The sequence below is a fragment of the Chaetodon trifascialis genome, chromosome 23 (genome assembly GCF_039877785.1).
Source record: "Chaetodon trifascialis isolate fChaTrf1 chromosome 23, fChaTrf1.hap1, whole genome shotgun sequence".
NCBI classification, from domain to species: Eukaryota; Metazoa; Chordata; class Actinopteri; order Chaetodontiformes; family Chaetodontidae; genus Chaetodon; species Chaetodon trifascialis.
The window spans coordinates 16,888,457-16,911,191 of record NC_092078.1 but is presented as its reverse complement, the minus strand read 5'-3'; positions in this window follow the sequence as shown (position 1 = coordinate 16,911,191).

Sequence of the window (22,735 nt, the reverse complement as noted above, 5' to 3'; positions counted from 1 at the left end):
GCTCGACGGGGCCAACAAGACAACGTCATCCGCGAAAAGCAGAGACGAAATCTGGCGGCTCCCGAACCGAACCCCCTCCGGCCCCTGGCTGCGCCTAGAAATTCTGTCCATAAAAATGATGAACAGAACCGGTGACAAAGGGCAGCCCTGCCGGAGTCCAACATGCACCGGGAACAGGTCCGACTTCCTGCCGGCAAAGCGGACCAAGCTCCTGCTCCGGTTGTACAGGTCTTGTACAGCCCTCAATAGTGGTCCTCCAACCCCATACTTCTGGAGCACCTCCCACAGAATGACGCGAGGGACACGGTCGAATGCCTTCTCTAAGTCCACAAAGAACATGTGGACTGGTTGGGCAAACTCCCATGAACCCTCAAGCACCCTGTGGAGGGTATAGAGCTGGTCCAGTGTTCCACGGCCAGGACGAAAACCGCATTGTTCCTCCTGAATCCGAGGTTCGACTATCGGCCGGATCCTCCTCTCCAGTACCCTGGAATAGACTTTCCCAGGGAGGCTGAGGAGTGCGATCCCGATAGTGGGAACACACCCTCCGGTCCCCCTTTTTAAAAAGAGGGACCACCACCCCAGTCTGCCAGTCCAGAGGCACTGTCCCCGTCTGCCACGTGATGTTGCAGAGGCGTGTCAACCAAGACAAACCTACAACATCCAGAGACTTGAGGTACTCAGGGCGGATCTCATCCGACCCCGGCGCTCCACCACCGAGGAGCTTGCGAACTACCTCAGTGACTTCTGCCCCGGTGAAAGATGAATCGACCTCCAAGTCCCCAGTCTCTGCTTCCTCTACGGAAGACATGACAGTGGGATTGAGGAGATCCTCGGAGTATTCCTTCCACCGCTCGACAATATCCCCAGTCGAGGACAACAGCTCCCCATCTCCACTGTAAACAGTGTTGACCGAAAGCTGCTTCCCCTTCCTGAGGCACCGAATGGTTTGCCAGAATTTCCTCATAGGCGACCGCTAGTCCTCCTCCATGGCCTCCCCGAACTCCTCCCAGACCCGAGTTTTTGCTTCTACAACCGCCCGAGCTGCCGCGCGCTTGGTCTGCTGGTACCCGTCAGCTGCCTCAGGAGTCCTATGAGCCAGCCAGGCCCAATAGGACTCCTTCTTCAGCTTGACCACGACAGTCACTGCCGACTTTACGGCACCGCCGACTTTACGGCACCGCCGACTTTACGGCCACAGTTACGGACGGATGCATCAACAATGGAAGTGGAGAACATGGTCCATTCGGACTCAATGTCTCCAACCTCCCTCAGAATCTGGTCGAAGTTAAAAAATCTGCCTGACAGCGGGTTCCGCCAAACGTTCCCAACAGACCCTCACGGTACGTTTGGGTCTGCCAAGTCTGTCCCGCTTCCTACCCTGCCAGCGAATCCAACTCACCACCAGGTGGTGATCAGTTGACAGCTCAGCCCCTCTCTCTACCCGAGTGTCCAAGACATACCGCCGAAGGTCAGATGATAGGACTACTAAGTCGATCACTGACCTCCGGCCTAGGGTGTCCTGGTGCCACGTGCACTGATGGACACCCTTATGCTTGAACATGGTGTTCGTTATGGACAAACTGTGACTAGCAGAGAAATCCAATAACAGAACACCACTCGGGTTCAGATCGGGGAGGCCGTTCCTCCCAGTCACACCCCTCCAGGTATCACTGTTGCTACCCATGTGAGTGTTGAAGTCCCCCAGCAGAACAATGGAGTCCCAAGTTGGAGCACTTTCCAGTACCCCTCCCAGGGACTCCAAGAAGGCCGGTTACTCTGCACTGCTGTTCGGCCAATAGGCCGAAACAACAGTGAGAGACCTATCCCCGACCTGAAGGCGCGGGGAAGCGACCCTCTCGCTCAGCGGGGAGAACTCCAACACATGGCGGCTGAGCTGGGGGGCTATAAGCAAGCCCACACCAGCCCGCCGCCTCTCACCACGGGCAACTCCAGAGTAGAAGAGAATCCAGCCTCTCTCAAGGAGTTGGGTTCCAGAGCCCAGACTGTGCGTGGAGATGAGCCCGACTATCTCTAGCCGGTACCGCTCAACCTCCCGCACTAGCTCAGGCTCTTTCCCCCACAGTGAGGTGACATTCCATGTCCCCATAGCCAGAGTCGTTGTCCAGGGTTTGGGTCGTCGGGGCCCCCACCCACGACTGCCACCCATATCACATAGCACCGGCCCCTTCTGATCCTTCCTGCGGGTGGTGGGCCTACAGGAAGCTAAAATGCTAATATCTACATGTAAAAATTAATACTATAAATAGGTGCAAAATGTAAAAAGAAAAGGTGTATCTCATGCAGCCAGTGGAGTACTATCACCCCACACTAATTTTGATTCCATTGGTCACGTGACCTGGGAGCTATTGAGGTAAAATGCTAATATTTTTATGTAAAAAAAAAAGATTAATAATTATTTGGAGATTTAAAATGTAAAAACAAGAGGGTTAGCTATTGAGCTTATTTAGCTATTGAGCTAAAATGCTAATATCCATCCATCCATTTTCTCCCGCTTATCCGGGGCCAGGTCGCTGGGGGAGCAGTCTGAGCAGGGACGCCCAGACTTCCCTCTCCCCGGTCACTTCCCCCAGCTCCTCCAGGGGGATCCCGAGGTGTTCCCAGGCCAGCCGAGTGACATAGTCACCCCAGCGTGTCCTGGGTCTTCCCCGGGGCCTCCTCCCGGTGGGACATGCCTGGAACACCTCCCTAGGGAGGCGTCCAGGGGGCATCTGATAGAGATGCCCGAGCCACCTCAGCCGACTCCTCTCGATGTGGAGGAGCAGCGATTCTACTCTGAGCTCCTCCCGGGTGACAGAGCTCTCACCCTATCTCTAAGGGAGCGCCCCGCCACCCTGCGGAGGAAACTCATTTCAGCCGCTTGTATCCGGGACCTCGTTCTTTCTGTTATGACCCAAAGTTCATGACCATAGGTGAGGGTAGGAACGTAGATTGACCGGTAAATCGAGAGCTTTGCCTTTCGGCTCAGCTCCTTCTTCACCGTGACAGACCGGTACAGCGACCGCATTACTGCAGCCGCTGCACCGATCTGCCTATCAATCTCACGCTCCATCCTTCCCTCCCTTGTGAACAGGATCCCAAGATACTTAAACTCCTCCACTTGAGGCAGGAACTCTCCCCCAACCTGAAGGGAGCAAGCCACCTATTTCCGGTCGAGAACCATGGCCTCGGACTTGGAGGTGCTGACTCTCATCCCAGCTGCTTCACACTCGGCTGCGAACCGCCCCAGTGCATGCTGAAGGTCCTGGCTCGACGGGGCCAACAAGACAACGTCATCCGCGAAAAGCAGAGACGAAATCTGGCGGCTCCCGAACCGAACCCCCTCCGGCCCCTGGCTGCGCCTAGAAATTCTGTCCATAAAAATGATGAACAGAACCGGTGACAAAGGGCAGCCCTGCCGGAGTCCAACATGCACCGGGAACAGGTCCGACTTCCTGCCGGCAAAGCGGACCAAGCTCCTGCTCCGGTTGTACAGGTCTTGTACAGCCCTCAATAGTGGTCCTCCAACCCCATACTTCTGGAGCACCTCCCACAGAATGACGCGAGGGACACGGTCGAATGCCTTCTCTAAGTCCACAAAGAACATGTGGACTGGTTGGGCAAACTCCCATGAACCCTCAAGCACCCTGTGGAGGGTATAGAGCTGGTCCAGTGTTCCACGGCCAGGACGAAAACCGCATTGTTCCTCCTGAATCCGAGGTTCGACTATCGGCCGGATCCCCCTCTCCAGTACCCTGGAATAGACTTTCCCAGGGAGGCTGAGGAGTGTGATCCCGATAGTGGGAACACACCCTCCGGTCCCCCTTTTTAAAAAGAGGGACCACCACCCCAGTCTGCCAGTCCAGAGGCACTGTCCCCGTCTGCCACGTGATGTTGCAGAGGCGTGTCAACCAAGACAAACCTACAACATCCAGAGACTTGAGGTACTCAGGGCGGATCTCATCCGACCCCGGCGCTCCACCACCGAGGAGCTTGCGAACTACCTCAGTGACTTCTGCCCCGGTGAAAGATGAATCGACCTCCAAGTCCCCAGTCTCTGCTTCCTCTACGGAAGACATGACAGTGGGATTGAGGAGATCCTCGGAGTATTCCTTCCACCGCTCGACAATATCCCCAGTCGAGGACAACAGCTCCCCATCTCCACTGTAAACAGTGTTGACCGAAAGCTGCTTCCCCTTCCTGAGGCACCGAATGGTTTGCCAGAATTTCCTCATAGGCGACCGCTAGTCCTCCTCCATGGCCTCCCCGAACTCCTCCCAGACCCGAGTTTTTGCTTCTACAACCGCCCGAGCTGCCGCGCGCTTGGTCTGCTGGTACCCGTCAGCTGCCTCAGGAGTCCTATGAGCCAGCCAGGCCCAATAGGACTCCTTCTTCAGCTTGACCACGACAGTCACCGCCGACTTTACGGCACCGCCGACTTTACGGCCACAGTTACGGACGGCTGCATCAACAATGGAAGTGGAGAACATGGTCCATTCGGACTCAATGTCTCCAACCTCCCTCAGAATCTGGTCGAAGTTAAAAAATCTGCCTGACAGCGGGTTCCGCCAGACGTTCCCAACAGACCCTCACGGTACGTTTGGGTCTGCCAAGTCTGTCCCGCTTCCTACCCTGCCAGCGAATCCAACTCACCACCAGGTGGTGATCAGTTGACAGCTCAGCCCCTCTCTCTACCCGAGTGTCCAAGACATACCGCCGAAGGTCAGATGATAGGACTACTAAGTCGATCACTGACCTCCGGCCTAGGGTGTCCTGGTGCCACGTGCACTGATGGACACCCTTATGCTTGAACATGGTGTTCGTTATGGACAAACTGTGACTAGCAGAGAAATCCAATAACAGAACACCACTCGGGTTCAGATCGGGGAGGCCGTTCCTCCCAGTCACACCCCTCCAGGTATCACTGTTGCTACCCATGTGAGTGTTGAAGTCCCCCAGCAGAACAATGGAGTCCCAAGTTGGAGCACTTTCCAGTACCCCTCCCAGGGACTCCAAGAAGGCCGGTTACTCTGCACTGCTGTTCGGCCAATAGGCCGAAACAACAGTGAGAGACCTATCCCCGACCTGAAGGCGCGGGGAAGCGACCCTCTCGCTCAGCGGGGAGAACTCCAACACATGGCGGCTGAGCTGGGGGGCTATAAGCAAGCCCACACCAGCCCGCCGCCTCTCACCACGGGCAACTCCAGAGTAGAAGAGAGTCCAGCCTCTCTCAAGGAGTTGGGTTCCAGAGCCCAGACTGTGCGTGGAGATGAGCCCGACTATCTCTAGCCGGTACCGCTCAACCTCCCGCACTAGCTCAGGCTCTTTCCCCCACAGTGAGGTGACATTCCATGTCCCCATAGCCAGAGTCGTTGTCCAGGGTTTGGGTCGTCGGGGCCCCCGCCCACGACTGCCACCCATATCACATAGCACCGGCCCCTTCTGATCCTTCCTGCGGGTGGTGGGCCTACAGGAAGCTAAAATGCTAATATCTACATGTAAAAATTAATACTATAAATAGGTGCAAAATGTAAAAAGAAAAGGTGTATCTCATGCAGCCAGTGGAGTACTATCATCCCACACTAATTTTGAGTCCATTGGTCATGTGACCTGGGAGCTATTGAGGTAAAATGCTAATATTTACATAGAAAAATTAATGCTTATTATAAATGGGTCTAAAATGTAAAACGAAACGGTGTATCTCATGCAGCCAGTGGAGTACTATCGTCCCACACTGATTTTGAGTCAAATGACCTGCGAGGTATTGAGGTAAAATGCTAATATTTATATATAAAAATTAAAATTAATTATAAATAGGTGTAAAATGTAAAAGGAAAAGGTGTATCTCATGCAGCCAGTGGAATACGATCATCCCACACTGATTTTGAATCAATTGGAGAGACAGAATCCATCCTACTTTGGAGGGAGCAGCTCTCATCTGTAGAAATCTGACTGATTTTATTTATGAACCTAACCCCTGATAACTCAGTAGATGACCAGGAGGCAGAGTTGCAGTCCTGCACACTTCTCTGCGCCTCCATTAGAGCAGCTACCCACCCAACACTCCATAGAGACTGTGTCTGCCCCCCGACCACATAAACTGAGTAAAAAAAAGTACAGAGGAGTTAAATATAAAAATCTAATTAAAATTAAAACAATCACTGCAATAGTACAACAAGATAGGAGAATGGACTCCTTAACATCAGATCTCTGTCCTCTCAAGCTGTTTAGTAAATGAGTTAATATCAGACCATAATATTGATTTATGTTGTCTGACTGAACCTGGCTGTGTCCTGAAAAGTATGTGAGCCTAAATGAAGCTACTCCTCCAAGCCATATTAATACTCACATCCCTCGAGGCAGTGGCAGAGGAATTGGAGTTGCAGCCATTTTTGACCCAAGCCTTTTGATCAACCCCTATCCTAAACTCGACTATAACTCATTTGAAAGCCTTGTTCTCACTCTTTCTCATGAAAAATAGAAAACAGTGCAGCTAGTTTTATTTGTTATAGTATACCGCTCTCCTGGTCCTCCGAATTTATAGCTGAGTTCTCTGAGTTTCTATCAGGTTTAGTCCTTAAAGCAGATAAAGTAATTATTGGAGGTGACTTTAATTTACATGTCGATGTTGATAATGACAGCCTTCGCACTGTTTTTATCTCAGTATTAGACTCAGTTGGCTTCCATCAATGTACATGAACGACTCACTGTTTTAACCACACCCTTGACCTTGTTCTGACATATGGCATTGAAATCAAAGACTTAATAGTCTCCTCACAGAATCCTCTTTTATCGGACCACCTCAATACAACAGAGGATTCCTATGCTAACGTTAGTCCCTCCCAGATTGACTATCTGGTTGATCGTGCTATAGGTTCATTGCGTATGACACTTGACTCTGTTGCTCCCCTAAAAAAGAAGAAAATTAAACAGAGGAGGTTAGCTCCATGGTATACTCCTCAAACCCGCAAATTAAAGCAAACTTCACGGAAAATAGAAAGGAAATGGCATTCTACCAATTTGGAAGAATTTCGGTTTGCCTGACAAGACACTCTTAAAATATACAGGAAAGCCCTCGGCAGTGCCAGAGGAGCCTATTACTCTGCACTAATAGAGGAAAATAAGAATAATCCCAGGTTTCTCTTCAGCACTGTAGCCAGGCTGACAGAGAGCCATAATTCTGTTGAACCATGTATTCCTTTAGCTCTGAACAGCAATGACTTCATGAGCTTCTTCATGATAAAATTCTAACTATTAGACAGAATTCATGTGCACCTGCCATCAACAGGTACTGTTTTGTCTTCAAACACGGAAATCGTAGAAACTGTTACTCAGTCTGTCGCAGTTTTAGACTGTTTTACTCCTGTCGACCTTCACCAACTAATTTCAATAATTTCATCATCAAAATCATCAACCTGTATTTTAGATCCTATCCGGACTGAGCTGTTTCAAGAAGCGTTACCTCTAATTGACTCTTCAGTATTAGACATGATCAATCTGTCTTTATCAACAGGCTACATACCACAGTCCTTTAAAGTAGCTGTGATTAAACCGCTACTTAAAAAGCCTACTCTTGATCCAGGGGTTTTAGCCAACTATAGACCGATGTCCAACCTTCCCTTTCTCTCAAAAACTCTTGAGAAAGTAGTTGCCAATCAGCTGTGCGACTTTCTAAACAATAATAGTTTATTTAAAGATTTCCAGTCAGGATTTAGTGTGCATCATAGAACAGAGACAGCACTGGTTAAAGTTACAAATGACCTTCTAATTGCATCTGATAAAGGATTTGTCTTTGTATTAGTCTTATTGGATCTTAGTGCTGCATTTGACACCATTGACCATATTGCAGAGACTGGAACACTTCATTGGCATTGAGGGAACTGCGCTAAACTGGTTTAAATCCTACTTGTCAGATTGCTCTCAGTTTGTACACGTTAATGACGACTCCTCTGTGCTCACTAAAGTCAGCTATGGAGTTCCGCAGGGTTCTGTGCTTGGACCAATTCTATTCACCTTATATATGCTTCGTTTAGGTAAGGTTATCAGGTTATATGGTTCCTAAAGTCTCAAAAAGCAGAGCAGGAGTCAGAGCATTTAGCTATCAAGCTCCTCTCCTCTGGAACCATCTTCCAGCCTTTGTCCGGGAGGCAGACACTGTCTCTACATTTAAGAGTAGGCTTAAAGCTTTCCTTTTTGATAAAGCTTATAGTTAGGCCTGGCTCAGGCTGGTCCTGGACCAGCCCCTAGTTATACTGCTATGGGATTAGACTGTCGGGGGACCTCTAAAGATACACCGAGCTCCTCTGTCCTTCTGTCCATCTCCATCTGCACGCTTTCATGTCTTACCACGGCGTGTTACTAACTTAGCTCCTTCCCCGGAGTCTCTGTGCTTTGTCGTCTCGCAGGTTCCACAGTGGCTGAATCTGGATTGTGGATTACAGCTGGGTCTCCTGCCATGGCCCTGCCTGACATCCACTGCAACTGCTACTACTGTTATTACATCCACTGTCACTGTTACTGTGACTGCATGTCTGTCTGTCTGTGTGTCTGTCTGTGTGTCTGTCTGTCTGTCTGTCTGTCTGTCTGTCTGTCTGTCTCTCTCTCTTTCTCTCTATCTCTCTATCTCTCTCTCTCTAACTGCATTTCTGTCTGTCTCTCTCTTTCTGTCCCTCTCTGTCTGTCTCACTCTCCCTCTCTTGCTCTCCCTCTCTCACCCAACCGGTCGAGGCAGATGGCCGCCCACCCAGAGCCTGGTTCTGCCTGAGGTTTCTGCCTGTTAAATGGAAGTTTTTCCTCGCCACTGTCGCCAAGTGCTTGCTCATGGGGGAATTGTTGGTTCTCTGCAGATAAAGGAGCTTGGTCTGTACCAGCTCTATATGCAAAGTGTCCTGAGACAACTTCTGTTGTGGTTTGGCACTATACAAATAAAATTGAATTGAATTGAATTGAATTGAATTGAATTGAATTGAATTGAATTGAATTGAATTGAATTGAACTGAATTGAATTGAATTGAATTGGTCACATGACCTGGGAGCTATTGAGCTAAAATGCTAATATTCACATGTAAAAAATGAATAATAATTATTTGGAGATTTAAAATGTGAAATTCAAGAGGTGTTTCTCATGCAGCCAGTGGAGTACTATCATCCCACACTGATTGTGAGTGAATTGGTCACATCACCTGGGAGCTATTGAGCTAAAATGCTAATATTTACATAGAAAAATTAATACTAAATATAAATGGGTGTTAAATGTATAAAGAAAAGGTGTATCTCATGCAGCCAGTGGAATACTATCATCCCACCCTGATTTTGAGTCAATTGGTCACATGACCTGGGAGCTATTGTCCTACAATGCTAATATTTACATGTAAAAATTCAAACTAATTACAAATAGGTGTAAAATGTAAAACGAAAAGGTGTACCTCATACAGCCAGTGGAGTACTATCGTCCCACACTGATTTTGAGTCAAATGTCACATGACCTGGGAGCTATTGAACTACAATGCTAATATTTACATAGAAAAATTAATACTAAATATAAATGGGTGTAAAATGTATAAAGAAAAGGTGTATCTCATGGAGCCAGTGGAGTACTATCATCCCACACTGATTTTGAGTCAATTGGTCACATGACCTGGGATCTATTGAGCCAAAATGGTAATATTTACATAGAAAAATTAATAGTAATTATAAATAAGTGTAAAATGTAAAACGAAAAGGTGTATCTTATGCAGCCAGTGGAGTACTATCATCCTACCCTGATTTTGAGTCAATTGGTAACGTGGCCTGGGAGCTATTGAGCTAAAATGCTAATATTTACATAGAAAAATTCAAACTAATCATAAATAGCTGTAAAATGTAAAAAGGAAAGATGTATCTCATTCAGGCCAGTGGAGTACTATCATCCCACACTGATTTTGAGTCAATTGGTCACATGACCTGGGATCTATTGAGCCAAAATGGTAATATTTACATAGAAAAATTAATAGTAATTATAAATAGGCGTAAAATGTAAAAAGTAAAGGTGTATCTCATCCAGCCAGTAGGCAAAAATTCTTGTATCAGACTCCTGCCTCATAGTGCTGTAGCTAAATTTAAGGATATGATCCCATCAGCATTTAATTCAATGCCATGTCTTAATACAATAGAGGATTCCTATGCTAACCTTAGTCCCTCCCAGATTGACTATCTGTTTGATAGTGTTACAGGTTCATTGCATATGACACTGGACTCTGTTGCTTCCCTAAAAAAGACGATAATTAAACAGAAGAGGTTAGTTCCATGGTATACCCCTCAAACCTGCAAATTAAAGCAAACTTCACGGAAAATAGAAAGGAAATGGCGTTCTACCAATTTGGAAAAATTTTGGTTCGCCTGGCAAGACACTCACTTTAAGACACTTAAAATATACAGGAAAGCCCTCGGCAGTGCCAGGGTAGCCTATTACTCTGCACTAATAGAGGAAAATAAGAATAATCCCAGGTTTCTCTTCAGCACTGTAGCCAGGCTGACAGAGAGCCATAATTCTGTTGAGCCATGTATTCCTATTGCTCTGAACAGTCATGACTCCATGAGCTTCTTTCATGATAAAATTCTAACTATTAGAGACAGAATTCATGTGCACCTGCCGTCAACAGGTACTGTTTTGTCTTCAAACACAGAAACCGTAGAAACTGTTACTCAGTCTGTCGCAGTTTTAGACTGTTTTACACCTGTCGACCTTCACCAACTAATTTCAGTAATTTCATCTTCATAATCATCAACCTGTATTTTAAACCCATCCCGACTAAGCTGTTGAAGGAAGTACTACCTTTAATTGACTCTTCAGTATTAGACATGATCAATCTGTCTTTACCAACAGGCTACGTACCACAGTTATTTAAAGTAGCTGTGATTAAACCTCTACTTAAAAAGCCTACTTTTTATCCAGGAGTTTTAGCCAACGATAGACCAATATCCAACCTTCCCTTTCTCTCAAAAACTCTTGAGAAAGCAGTTGCTAATCAGGGGGGTATTCCAGAAAGCGGGTAATGTGAAAACTCAGAGTAAGTTAACCTTGAGATGAGGGAAACTCTGAGTTTTCTGTTCCAGAAAGAGAGGTAACTGAAACTCTGAGTCAGTCACCATGGTAACAGACTCTGTTAACATAACCTGCTCGCTGGCAGGTTTACTATAAGAAACCCTGAGTTTCTACCTGTCTCCTCCCACATGAAGAAAGCTGTTAGACGTGGATTGCCCGTTCATTCCCAACCCGATTGATATCGAAGCCCAACTGATTCGAAACGCTTTTTGTCGCGAGAGAATCTTCCGACCCAGATTAGATGTCCTGTCATTTCCAGAGTGTGGTGTTGCAGATCATCATTTGTTGTCCATACATTTATTCTGGTTATAGTCAATACTCCCTGCTCTGGTAATTATTAGTCCTTGGATGTTAATAAGTTGAATCGAGAGCCATGTACATTATGTTGCAGTCCTAAGAGTCCAGCAGAGGGCGGACTGAGAGTGTTAGAGCTGTGAAGGTCAATTCTGTCGGGCACGCTGAAGAAGTGTCTGACGCACATGTAACGTGCTTAATAATGGTTCAGTAAAGACCAGAAACGTAAGTTCAATGTGTGGACATTGGATTCTTATATTGACGATGCAACACAGAGGAATATCTATTCGAACGCTACCGCTTTTCATCAAATGGTATAATTTATCTCGATGACATTCTCCGGCCATACATCACCAGCCTCACACACCATGGGTGTGCGCTCACATCACAGCAAATTTTATGCATGGCACTACGTTTTTCTTTTTGCAAACAGTAGTTTTTTGTACAATATTGAGGATGCAGAGCACTTCGGAAAGGCAACAGTGTGTAGAGCTGTGAGGAAAGTGATCCTCACACTGAAACGCCTGTTACCAGTGATGGTAGTGAATGGTGACTGATGTAGAAATCATATATTCTTTTATTTTAAATTATGATATACAGCTATATACTGCTGCGACCTCAGAGTGGGTTCAGTAGCTTAATTAGCTGTCATTTTGCAGGGCTTCCAAATGTAATAGGATGCATAGATGGGACACAAATTCCTGTTACTGCGCCTGCAGAAAACAAAGGGGACTATGTGAATAGAAAATCCTTTCACAGCATCAATGTCCAGGTTTATGACCTACCATCTTAAAAATGATGTACATGAAAATGTATACATTACAATCAGTGATGCCGGTAACGCGTTACTCTAATCTGACCCCTTTTGTCTGTAACGAGTGATCTAACGCGTTACTATTTCCAAACCAGTAATCAGATTAAAGTTACTTATGTCCAAGTCACTTTGCGTTACTATTTTTGCAGCTTTCCTTAATAAAAAATTATATTTTTGCTTTCTTCTTGCGTCTCGGGGAGTGACGTCATGTACGCGACAAGTCACGTTTTCAGCATGAGGACAACTCACGTGTAATCACGCAGCGACACAAACCCAAACAACAATGGAGGGAGGAGACAGATGCGCCTTTTCTACCTGGAAATACAGCCATTATTTTGAGTTCGTGTCAGCTAAAGACAGGAATATTAAGGTTCGTTGTACACTCTGTGCTTGCAACAAAATACTGTCAAGCTTCAAAAACACAACGTCTAATTTAAAGAAGCACTTAGAGTCGCAGTACAGCACAGTCAAGTTGACAGAGGCAGAGCAAGTCCCACCAGGTGGTGTTAAGCAGAGAGCTGCGAGCAAAGCCACGGCCTCGACTTCTGCAGGAGGGGACCCGCCACCCAAACAACAAAAGCTGGACTTCGGCGCAAAAGCAGTAAGTGGGGGAGAGTTGAAGAAGTTGGTCGGGCGGTATGTTGTCGAGGAAATGCTGCCCTTAAATACGGTTGACTCGCCCTCGTTTCGTGCCATAATAAACAAGATCCCTACTACTATCAATGCCGAGCTGCCTCACAGAACATCTTTTTCTTCCTACCTGGAGAAGGAGTATGCAGAGATGGAGAGAAATCTGAAGGCCGCGCTGTATGAGGTCGACTTTGTGTCAACTACCGCGGACATTTGGACTGCTAACAACAGATGCTATATGGGAGTAACGCTCCACTGGATCAGTAGATCCACATTAGAGCGCAACAAGGCTGCATTGGCATGTAGGAGAATTCGCGGCAGGCACACGTATGATGCTATTGGTGCAGGAATCGAAAACATTCACTCTTCATATGGACTACTCAACAAAGTAGTTGCAACGGTGACTGATAACGGATCCAACTTTGTCAAGGCTTTTAAAGTTTATCAGCCTGTCACGGAGTCCGATGATGAGACGGAGGAGGAAGAGTCCACTCCTCCAGATGATGATGTCATTTTTTTAGATCTGTCAGCAATCCTCTCAGACCAGAATGAAAGTGATGGCCAGCTGTCTCTTCCCCCTCACCACAGGTGTGCTTCACACACCATCAACATCATTTCCACAACTGACGTGGAGAAATATTTAGGCTCCAATGCAGAGAGCAGGGCTGTGTATAGGAGTAGCACAGCAAAATGCACAGCTCTTTGGACAAAATCAAGCAGATCTACTCTTGCATCAGAAACAGTGGAGGAAGTCACTAAAAGAAAGCTCCTGGTACCGACATCCACAAGGTGGAATTCGTTTTTTGATGCTGTAAAGAGAATCACAGAAATCCCCATGAATGAGCTGAATACTCTGTGCAACAAGTTGGGAGTTAAGAGCTTCAAAGACAAAGAGTACCAGTTCCTGCACGAGTACTGCACTGCCATGAAGCCTCTGACTGCAGCACTGGACATTTTACAAGGTGACTGTCCTTATGGGACTTTACTCCCCACACTTGAAGTTCTGATGCAGAAGACCCTAGCTGTCAAAGATGCCCTCTCCAGGATGACTGCAGGCCTTCCAGATGCCATAGTGCAGGTATGCATCTTTAAGCTAGTTCAAACTTCTTGCATCACACTATTCATGAACATGGAACAGAATTCATTATCACTGCAAATTAAGATTAAAAAACAAATAAAAATGTCATTAAGTAACCTAAAACAAAATTAAATCCATAATATTGATCCCACATTAGACATGGTTTGCAAGTAATTCAATGACATAATAAATAATAGGCCTTGTAGGCTACAACAAGATAATACTTATAAGCACATCAATTATATTTTTCAGTCTATCCAGACGCGGTTTGCCAGTGTGCTGGACAACAAAGATGCCCTTCTTGCAGCTGCCAGTTGTCCAAAATTCAAACTCCGATGGCTGAGAGATGAAGGCAGGAGGGAGCAAGTAAAGGAACTTCTGACAGCAGAGTGTCGTACAACTGCTCCTGCAGCACAGAGCCCTGCTAGTGTGCCCTCCAAGTCTGCCAGCCAAGGTGAGATGGACTTTTTTGCTTTTGAGGCAGAGACAGAGGAGACCTACTCGGCAGAAAAGGAGGTCATGGACTACCTGAGGTCAGGATATGACCTTCAGATTCTGCATCAGTTTCCAAACATAAAGAACATTTTCTTGAAGTATAACACTCCAACCCCATCAAGCGTTCCTGTGGAGCGGCTTTTCAGTCTGGGAGGTTTGGTCCTCACGCCTAGAAGAAATAGACTTTCTGACAAGAGATTTGAGAAGCTTCTGTTAATGAGGTACAACCACTGGTTTACTTGCCCCGATCCACTGTTTCATCCATCAGATAAGATTAGGCCAAAGTAACAAAATTAGACAGGATATCAGCCTGCATGTAGTGTTTTATCTGTTTTGTTTTGTAAAACCACTCCTTGCTGCTCTAATGCTGTGAACATCAGGTTTAATGTTTCTAAAACAATTTAATAGTTACAATTAAACAATGTAGATTATAAATAGTTTGTTTTACCATTACAGTTAAATATGTGAGGTCTAGAAAGACTGGCTTTATTTCATGTTTTGTTTTGTTTTTTAAAAAGTGTTTATGTTAAGTGAAGAAAGACTGGCTTTATTTCATGTTTTAGAAAAAGTATTTATGTTAAGTGAAGAAAGACTGGCTTTATTTCATGTTTTAGAAAAGTATTTATGTTAAGTGAAGAAAGACTGGCTTTATTTCATGTTTTAGAAAAGTATTTATGTTAAGTGAAGAAAGACTGGCTTTATTTCATGTTTTAGAAAAACAAGTGTTTAGGTTAAGTGAAGTCAAGAAAGACTGTCTTTATTTCATATTTTAGAAAAATTTATTTTTTTTCAGGAAATAGTATTTAAGTTAAACTTAAAATGTCAGGAGATACATTGTTTACTCGACGCCACTCTTAAAAATGCACTTCCAATAAAGTGAGTATTTACAAAACTGGTTGTCATTTCTATATTGAGGCAGGGGGTTGTCAGCAGCTGCTTAATGTAACTAATAAAGTAACTAGTAATCTAACTTAGCTACTTTTAAAATCAAGTAATCAGTAAAGTAACTAAGTTACTTTTTAAATGAGTAATCAGTAGTCAATAATCGGATTACTTTTTCAAGGTAACTGTGGCAACACTGATTACAATACACTGTAACTCATGTCATTCTCTGCACTGTGAAGATCATATGTGATGCAGCTTGCATCATTACAGATGTAGAAGCCAGGTGGCCTGGCTCTGTACATGATTCCCAGATCTACTGGGAGTGTAGTCTGAGCAACAGATTTGCACGTGGCAAGGAAGCTAAAACTTTGTACAAATGTTCTTTGTCTCCCTTTTTAATGTGCTCAAATGCGTCCTCTGTAGTTACAGGAGTGCTTGATGGCTACCTACTGGGGGGTCGAGGCTATCCATGTCAGCCCACTCTGTTGACCCCTTACCCTGACCCTGGGCACCAACAGCGTTTTAATGTGGCCCACTGCAGGACTGGAGCCCGGGTAGAGATGGCCATAGGCATACTCAAATCCTGGTTCCAGTGCCTGTGTAAGCTCAGGGTCACCCCAGAGAGGGCATGTGACATCATTGTGGCATGTGCTGTTCTCCATGATATTGCAACTATTAGAGGAGAGCAACACCCTGCTGTACAAATGAATGACCCTGAGGATGACCATCCCATCCACCCTGCAGACATGCAGGATGGAAGGGCTGTAAGGGACCTAAACAGCAGAAACTACTTTTGATTAAAACTGTCAAATAATGACAAATTCACATGTGGTTTGGTCTTCCTTATTCCCTAAAAGTACAAAAGCAGCAGTTAGGATTTGTAAAATAGCTCCATCCATTAACATATTTCACCTGTGAAGTGCACCAACCTCAACTGGGGTTCCAGTAATAGAATTTCAAGGCTACGCTGTGGAAGTTCATGGACCTTCCTCCTGGTGATGCCCAGTTGTTCTGTTGAAGGACAAAAATGTGCTGGTTATTTGTCCATCATGCTCATCACTTCAGTACATGTCAAACTCCAAATTCCACTCCAGAATGTAAAGGAATGTGAATGGGCAGAGCACTGCCAGTAGCTATACATAATATGACACGCTTCAGTAGGCCTCTCTGGATCGCTCGCTGTGGCAGCAGACAGTGTTTCATCATCATCATCATCATCATCCTCCTGTGATGAAGGAAAATATACTGTTTCAGAATACTTTGGTGGTGGATGTGGCCCTCCACCCATTTTTCGGGCCTCTGCCTTCTCTCTGTTGGCTGAGCAGAAATCAAATGTTAATTTTTTTTAAATTAGTATTTTATTGAGTGTTCATGGACACATCATCACATTTTAAATGACCTCAATACCTATAAAATAAAAATGTGCAATCTACTAATAGGGATATTAAGTGAGGTGACATGTTAAAACAACATGTTGTTAGGGGTTTAAATTGCTACTTTAAGTCGCCACTGAATTAATATTTACTTTAATAGCCTCAAGTCAATTAAAAAAAAAAAAAAAATTAAAATCAAAATGAGGTACAATCATAGCCTAGGAAAATATGCCTTACCTTTTTGAATGATGTTTTTATATTTCATTTTTCGCTGCTTCTTTCTCCGCTGTTGGATTGCACCTAAATGAAAATCAGTTTTTATTCCTACTTACATTCATAACTGTATGCTACAATCTTAAGTATGGTTAAATGTTAAGTCAATGGAATAGTACATTCAAACTTACACGTTGTCTCAGGTAGCAGTTTTCTCCCATGCCGTTTCTCTCTCCTTTGCTGCTGCAGCGGTGATATATTTATGCCGAAATATGTGCTCATACTCAGCATAGGCCTGCAATAAGACCTCCAACTCTATCGGGGTAAAATAACTTGATTTATTTTATTTTTTTTTCCCAGTTGTCATGGTGACTCGTGGTATCGGGGCTCTATTGATGATGGCTTTTTATAGTGGTTGTGCACGCGCGCAACTCATGGTTAACATACTCAGAGTTGATTGAACTAACTCAGATCAGCTGTTCTGGAACCGGAAACTCAGAGTTCAGAGATAAACTTAGAGTTTGTTGAACCTCCTACCTGGAATACCCCCTGCTGTGTGACTTTCTACACAAAAATAGTTTATTTGAGGATTTCCAGTCAGGAATTAGAGTTCACAGAGACAGCACTGGTTAAAGTTACAAATGACCTTCTAATTGCATCTGATAAAGGATTTGTCTCTGTACTAGTCTTATTGGATCTTAGTGCTGCATTTGACACCATTGACCATGGTATCCTATTGCAGAGACTGGAACACTTCATTGGCATTGAGGGAACTGCGCTAAACTGGTTTAAATCCTACTTGTCAGATTGCTCTCAGTTTGTACACGTTAATGACGACTCCTCTGTGCTCACTAAAGTTGGCTATGGTGTTCCACAGGGTTCTGTGCTTGGACCAGTTCTATTCACCTTATATATGCTTCCTTTAGGTGAGATTATCAGGAAGCACTCAATAAATTTTCATTGCTATGCAGATGATACCCGGCTATATTTACCAATGAAGCCAGAAGAAAGCAGTCAGTTAACTAGACTACAAGCATGTCTTCAGGACATAAAGACCTGGATGACCTGCGATTTTCTGATGCTAAACTTGGACAAAACTGAAGTTAAAGTAGTAGGCCCTAAACATCTTAGAAACTCACTTTCTGATGACATAGCAGTTATGGATGGCATTGCGCTGGCCTCCAGCACCTCTGTAAAGAATCTGGGAGTTATCTTTGATCAGGACATGTCCTTTTACTCCCATGTAAAACAAATTTCAAGGACTGCCTTTATTCACTTACGTAATATTGAAAAAATCAGGCATATTTTGTCTCAAAATGATGCAGAAAAACTAGTCCATGCATTCGTAACTTCCAGGCTGGATTATTGCAATTCCTTACTATCAGGCTGCCCAAATTCCTTAATGAATATTCTCCAGGTTCTCCAGAATGTTGCAGCACGTATTCTGACAAAAAGGAGGAAGAGAGCATATTTCTCCAATATTAGCCACTCTGCACTGGCTCCCTGTAAAGTTTAGAGTAGAAGTTAAAATTCTCCTCCTTACTTATAAAGCCATAAATGGTCAGGCACCTTCTTCATCAAGCTCCTCTCCCGTGGAACCATCTTCCAGTCTTTGTCCAGGAGGCAGACACTGTCTCTACATTTAAGAGTAGGCTTAAAACTTTCCTTTTTGATAAAGCTTATAGTTAGGGCTGGCTCAGGCATGTCCTGGACCAGCTCCTAGTTATGCTGCTATAGTATTAGACTGTCGGGGGACCTCCAAAGATACACCAAGCTCCTCTGTTCTTCTCTTCCTCTCCATCTGCATGTTTCTATGTCCTACCACGGTGTGTTACTAACTTAGCTCCTTCCCCGGAGTCTCTGTGCTTTGTCGTCTTGCAGGTTCCCATGGACAGTGGCTAAATCAGGATTGTGGATTACACCTGCGTCTCCTGCCATGGCCCTACCTGACATCCACTGCAACTGCAATTACTGTTATTACATCCACTGTTACTGTTTCTGTGACTGCATGTGTAGGAGCCATTCTTATTTGTCTTGGTATTTGATTTGGCATGTCTTTTTGGCTTGTTTTGGTTGGCTTTGGTTTGGTATTGTGACACCTGCTGGCGGAAATTTGTACCTGCATGTTGGAAAGGTAAGGCTGTGTGGTGATTCACCTGGCTTAATTGGCCCAGGCCAGGTGAATAATCAGGCGTTTTTCTTTTGGAACAAAGAAACAGCTCCTATTGAGCATTGGGCATTGGACTTTGGGCAGGAACAAAGAGACGCCAGCAGGCAAATGATTTTCAATTTCACATATTTTATGTTGTTTTACTTGACGGTTTAAGTTGGAAAATGGACAATTAATGGACTTTGAAAACTGGAAGAATCTTTTGTTGGAATATGGAATAAACCGTTTGTTGAACAATTGAAAACATCTTATGGCGTCAAGATATGTGCTTAATAGAAGACACAACAGCATGTCTGTCTGTCTCTCTTTGTCTCTCTCTCTCTCTGACTGCATTTCTGTCTGTCTCTGTCTCACTCTCTCTCTCTTGCTCTCCCTCTCTAACCCAACCGGTCGAGGCAGATGGCCACCCACCCAGAGCCTGGTTCTGTCTGAGGTTTCTACCTGTTAAAAGGAAGTTTTTCCTCGCCACTGTCGCCAAGTGCTTGCTCATGAGTGAATTGTTGGGCCTCTGTAGATAAAGAGCTTGGCCTGTACCAGCTCTATATGGAAAGTGTCCTGAGACAACTTTTGTTGTAATTTGGCGCTATACAAATAAAATTGAAATTTAATTGAAATGTTGAGTCAATTGGTCACGTGACCTGGGAGCTATTGCACTAAATGCTAATATTTACATGTAAATAATGAATAATAATAATTATTTGGAGATTTAAAATGTAAAAACAAGAGGTGTATCTCATGCAGCTAGTGGAGGACTATTATCCCACACTGATTTTGAGTCAATTGGTCACATTACCTCGGAGCTGTTGAGCTAAAATGCTGTTATTTACATATGAAAAAATTATGAAAAATTATAAAAGGAGTAAAATGTAGCTGCACGGTGGCGCAGCAGGTAGTGCACGTGCCTCACAGCAAGAAGGTTGCCGGTTCGATCCCCGGGTCAGGCGGGGCCTTTCTGTGTGAAGTTTGCATGTTCTTCCCGTGCATGCGTGGGTTCTCTCCGGGTACTCTGGCTTCCTCCCACAGACCAAAAACATGCTCATTAGGTTAACTGATGACTCTAAATTGTCCGTAGGTGTGAATGTGAGTGTGATAGTTTGTTTGTCCTTACATGTGGCCCTGCAATCGGCTGGCGACCAGTTCAGGGTGTACCCCGCCTCTCGCCCATTGTAGCTGGGATAGGCTCCAGCCCCCCGCAACCCCGAAAGGGATAGGCGGTATAGATAATGGATGGATGGATGGATGGAGTAAAATGTAAAAATAAGACGTATCTCATGAAGACAGTTGAGTAACATAATGCAACACTAATAGGGCTACAGTTATTTTATTGTAACATATGCCCCTTGTTTCAATTGGCATAAGGGACATTTCCAGGTTTTGTCCTTGGCATCCTCTATGTCCATGGGCAGACATGAGCCATGGAACCACCAATCACAGTTATCACATTGGATCTGTTTAGGTAACAACAAATTATATATTTTATTATTTTTAATTTTCTATTTACTATCATTTGAGACTTAAACATTATTATGGGTTTTTATGGCTATATAATAATTCAATTCAATGGGTTCTATTTTCGACTCTGCTGTCAGTGCGGTGCAGGCGTGGCGCAAAGTCAGGTCTGCTTTGTCGATGGGACATGGCGGCGCAGACTTTGGTATTTTCGTGCACTTCGCCGCCGGCACATCTCCTCCTCCTTCTCATCTCAGTCCCACCCAGCAGCGCAACTCGGAAAGAGGGAGGGGAGAAGGCGCGGCTTTTTCAGACTACGAGTTTGAGGTCTGCGTGCAGGTGTAGCAGGTTGCAGTTCTGGATCTTTATTTTCAGGCAGAAAACCACATGGAAGTAGAAGGTCTCTGCAATGTTCGAGTTTTTCCATAGGAATTAATTTCAGGTCGCACTGTGTAAACAGGGAGATCGCCTGCATGTTTAACAGCAACATAGATGGCTTTCTCCCACTTGTCCTCCAACTTATGTTTACCATGAAGCCTTACATTCCGGACAAGCACTCGATCTCCTTCCACCAGAGTGGAGGGTTTAACTTTCTGGTCGAAGTGAGTTTGTTTCTTTCGGTTGACTTGGCTGCATTCTCGGAAGCAAGTTGGTAGTTTTCTTCCAGCTGAGAGTGAAGGTTCTGCACATATGTTGAGTGCGATGTCAAGGGTGCGTCTCTGACTGGTAAGCCAAAAGCAAGGTCCACAGGTAACCTTGGTGAGCGACCAAACATGAGCTTGTAGGGAGTGTAGCCTGTGACCTCATTTCTGGTACAGTTGTATGCATGGACCAGTCGCTTCACATACTCCTTCCATCTCTGTTTCTGCTCCGGCTTCAGAGTACCCAACATGCAGAGTTCGGTTGAATCTTTCAACTGGGTTCCCACGAGGATAGTATGGGGTGCTCCGAGTCTTAATGCCAGCAATGTCACAGAGTTCTCAGATGATATGGGACTCGAAATCGGGGCCTTGGTCTGTGTGCAGACACTCTGGAATGCTGTAATGCACGATATAATTCTCCCAGAGACACTTAGCAACCGTCTTCGTCTTTTTATTGGCAGTTGGGATGGCCACGGCGTACTTGGTAAAATGATCTGTGAGGATCAAGATGTCTTTGGTGTTACTTTTATCTGCCTCGAGCGTCAGATAATCCATGCACAACAACTCAAGCGGCCTGCTGGTTCTGATGTTTACTAGTGACGCAGCCCGTTTTGGAAGGGCTTTCCTTCAGATGCAGCGATTGCAGGTCTTTATTTTCTTTTCCACATCTGCAGCCATGCGTGGCCAGAAGAAACGAGATCTTACAAGGTCAAGAGTTCTCTCAACCCCCAATGGCCCATATCATCATGGAGGCTGGTGAGGACCACTTGGTGTAACTCTTCTGGTAGTACGAGCTGGAATGATAGATGCCCTCCATCCTGCCTCCTTCTGTATAGAACGTTGTCTTGGAGTTCAAGGTAGTTTCTCTCTCTGAACAGAAGGGCCAGGTGTGGAAGTTCTTTCCGCACCCTGGGAGGGACGTTCTCACCAGTCTGTGCTGTCCAGCTGTGACATATGGCGGCCCCAACATCTGGATCAAGTTCAACTGCCCTGTCATCAACATGGTCGTGAGTGAACTATTGGACCATGTCTCATTCTTTCTGACAGTGAGCATCAGATGGCTGGTGATGGGGTCTTTGGGAGAGTGCATCATCATTTCTGTTTTGGCTGCCAGCTCGAAATTGAAGTTTGAAATCATATGTGGAAAGTGCAGCAAGCCATCTGTGGCTGGCAGTGCCGAGCTTGGCACAGGTCAAGATGTATGTTAATGGATTGTTGTTGGTTACGACAACAAAACTTGTTCCATATAGATAGTCGTGGAAATGTTTCCGTTACGCTCCACTTCAAAGCCAAAAACTTCAGTTTGTGTGCTGGATATTGGGACTCACTGGCAGATAACCCACAACTGGCGTACGCTATGACACAAAGTTGTCCTTCCTGTTCCTGATAAAGTGCTGCTCCGATACCTGTAGTGCTTCCATCTGTGTGCAGGATGTACAGCTGTTTTGGATTTGCAAATCCAAGCACCGTGGCTGTCATCAGTCTGCCAATAAGTGTTTCAAAGGCAAGTTGGCATTGCGATGTCCATCTCTCATTGAAAGGCTGTTTGGCATCGTGACTTGGGGTGGATGTCCCCTTTAGGCCTTGGCGACGGGCTGGAGTGTACCCCC